The following is a 1,019-nucleotide window of genomic DNA, read 5'->3' as shown; positions in this document are numbered from 1 at the left end:
CTAGCGTCTCTTCTGCACCAAATTCTTTTAGAATTATCTCGTTACTTACTTTGTCCATCAGAGTTTTCCCGCATATTGTGCGCATGAATCTCATGTCAATTGCGTTAATTTTACTCTTATCTTTTTCTTGATAAGTCCATGTCTCGCTACCGTAGAGTACAGTCGGTACAAATATAGAATTATGTATTGCCATTTTAGCTTCTTTTGATATATTTTTACTTTTGATAAGGGGACCTGCTCTATCAATAACCTTCTTACCTTCATTTATTCGTCTATCTAATTCCTCATCTATCTTCCCGTCCCTAGTAAATAAGCTACCAAGGTATACGAACTTATCAACTTGTTCAATTCTCTCATCATTTAATAAAATATTGCATAGTGTTTTCTCACTCTTTCCTTCGAACACCATAGTTTTTGTTTTATTTGCGTTAATTTTAAGGCCCATGCTCTTCATGCTTGCATCTAGTTTATTCAGCATTCTTTATAAGTCTTCGATAGACTCTGCCATAACAACCTTATCAACTGCGAACGCTAACTCACGTACCCTTATTGTTTCGAGATCGACACCCTCTTCGTCGAAGAGAGCCATTCTTAAACACTTGTCCATAAATAATATAAATAACCATGAAGATATAACGCATCCCTGTCTAACTCCTTGAATAATATCGAAACAGTCCTTGAGTTTCCCATTCACTCTTACACTCGCTTTGCTACCTGTATATATTGTTTTTATGCTTGTAGGATCCATTCATTGACTCCATACTCTTTCAGAACTTCCCCAAGTTTACTTCTATCTACCTTGTCAAAAGCTTTTTCTAGGTCAACAAATGCACAGAAAACTTTTTTTGCTACTCTCAAACTTTATTCTGTTATTTGCCTTAAGCTAAATATTTGATCCGTACATGACCTTCCTGGCATAAACCCACTCTAGACTTCCCAAATCTTTGTTTCTGTTATTTTCATTACCCTACGAATAAGTATTTTTGAATATATTTTACTTACGGTGCTTAATAAGGTAA

Source organism: Belonocnema kinseyi, chromosome 8 (assembly GCF_010883055.1).
Source record: "Belonocnema kinseyi isolate 2016_QV_RU_SX_M_011 chromosome 8, B_treatae_v1, whole genome shotgun sequence".
In the NCBI taxonomy this organism is placed as follows: domain Eukaryota; kingdom Metazoa; phylum Arthropoda; class Insecta; order Hymenoptera; family Cynipidae; genus Belonocnema; species Belonocnema kinseyi.
The sequence above is the reverse complement of the archived record's forward strand: the minus strand, read 5'-3'. Positions refer to the sequence as shown.